The sequence below is a fragment of the Mustela putorius genome, unplaced genomic scaffold, assembly GCF_011764305.1.
Source record: "Mustela putorius furo isolate JIRA1106 unplaced genomic scaffold, ASM1176430v1.1 tig00003898_pilon_pilon_pilon, whole genome shotgun sequence".
Taxonomy (NCBI): domain Eukaryota; kingdom Metazoa; phylum Chordata; class Mammalia; order Carnivora; family Mustelidae; genus Mustela; species Mustela putorius.
In genome coordinates, this window is record NW_025422047.1 from 34,749,373 (window position 1) to 34,751,476 (window position 2,104).

At 35.8% G+C, this 2,104-nt stretch overlaps 1 pseudogene; it reads left to right on the forward strand.

Moving 5' to 3' along the window:
- Window positions 1–270: 270 nt before the first annotated feature.
- On the forward strand, window positions 271–626 carry LOC123388359 (annotated as a pseudogene).
- Window positions 627–2,104: the final 1,478 nt, after the last annotated feature.

Consider the following 2,104-nt stretch of genomic DNA (forward strand, 5'->3'; position numbering starts at 1 on the left):
TAAAAAAATATGGGTATCTCAATAGATGTGGTAAATACGTGACAAAATTCAACATCCATTTGTAAGAAAAATTCTCAGTAAAGTGGGTAGAAAGGGAACATACCTCAACATAACAAAGGCCACATATGATAAGCCTAATCTAACACACTGCTCTTTGAGGAAAATGCGGTTGTTGCTACATCAGAGCCTTGGATACCCTCCTCCTGTTCCTGACTCACTTCCCTTTACTCTCACTGAGAAAGAAGTCAGTCGGGAAGCTGTGCCATAGCCATGGTTTTTAAAGACACCAGGAAGACAGCCATGGAACCAGAAGTGGCAATTCATTAAATTAGAATTACTCTTACCAGCCACGATGTGAAATCTTTGGGAAAGGTATGGGCTGACCTTATCAGAGGTGCAAAGGAAGAAATCTCAAAGTGAAAGAAACAGTTCAGATGCTTACCAAGACTCTGAGAATCACTATCAGAAAACCTCCATGTGGTGAAGGTTCTGAGACTTGGGATCATTTTCAGATGAAGATCTATAAGCTCACTGATTTGTACAGTCCTTCTAAGATTGTTAAACTGATTATTTCCATCAGTATTGAGCCAAGAGTCGAGGTTGAAGTCACCACTGCAGATGCTTAAATCAACCTTTTAAATAAGTTATCAGTTGTTAAATTTTTTAAGAATGGGAAAAAACTTTCCTCCAGGATCAGGAACAAGACAAAAATGCCCACTCTCCACCACTTTTATTCAACATAGTATTGGAAGTCCTAGCCAGAGCAATTAAGCAAGAAAAAGAAATAAAAAGCATCCAAATTGAAGAGGAAGAAGTAAAACTGTCACTATTTGAAGATGTCATGAGATTTTCTACAGAAAACCCTAAAGACAGCCAAAAAACTGTTAGAAATAATAAATTTAGCAAAGTTTTAGGGTACAAAATCAGTATACAAATGTCTGTGGCATTTCTGTACACTAATAACAAATTGACCTAGATATGAAGAAAATGGAACTCTTCAACATTGCCGGAAAAGATATCAAATGGTACTTCCACTTGGAAAAGATTTTGCAAGTTCTTATACAGTTACACATACACTAACCATAAAACTCAGGAATCCCACTAATGTATATTTACCCAAAAGAAATAAAAATATGTTAATGTTAAACACTCTCTTAGATATTTTTAAGAATAACCTGTCACTCCCTTTCAATATAAAATAGGAAAGGGTTTTTAGGTATACATATCATAATACTTAAAAAATAAAATTAATGTATATCTGTAATTTGCTTTAAAATAACCCAGAATGGGAGAAACAAACTCAGCTATCAGCTTAATATTATTTTAATTGGACAAGGTGTGCATGGGGGTGTGCATTATACTATGCTTTCTATTTTGCATATTGTTTTTGAAAGAACCATTAAAAGCCCAGGGACAAAAATCCTATATAACTTCCTCTTTAATTTACCAACTAAAATAATACCAACTGAAATGTCCTTGATCTTTGAGTAGCAAGTGTCAAGGATTACAAATGTTGAGGGAGTATTACTATCAGCTTGTAGCAGTTGAATCCCCTTCTCAATTCTTGAAATGAAGGAATAGGCTCAGTAGATGTCACTCGGGCTTAAAGATGTGAGAAGTTATAGTCATTCTTCTCTCCTTCTCATCTTTATTATAAAGTTTTGACAGCCACAGTTAATGCAGAAAATACTTCTGGTGTTAGGGCAAGTATAATTATGTTGCAGGATAACAACAAATGGACAATCTAATGGGCAGTTTAACTATATGATCAGAAAGTAGAAGTCAAGTTTAGTACACTTACATCTGGTTTGCTACAGTCAAATCTTAGAGATATCAACTCAAAAGGACCCAGAATTCATTATTACAATTATACCAAAATAGGTGGGGGCAGCTACAAACATAGGAGTTCATCCAACAATAAGTTTCAAATCAGCTAGATCAAGAACACAGCAATCACTCAGCTGGTGCACTGCTCTGTACGCTAAGGACCAAGAATCCTAGAAGTCACTTCCAGCAGAGTATCAGCTGAAGTTGATAAAACTCATATGGAGACAGCAGCAGGCATTTGCTCATGGTCTTGGAAAGATAAGGACTGATAGGTCTT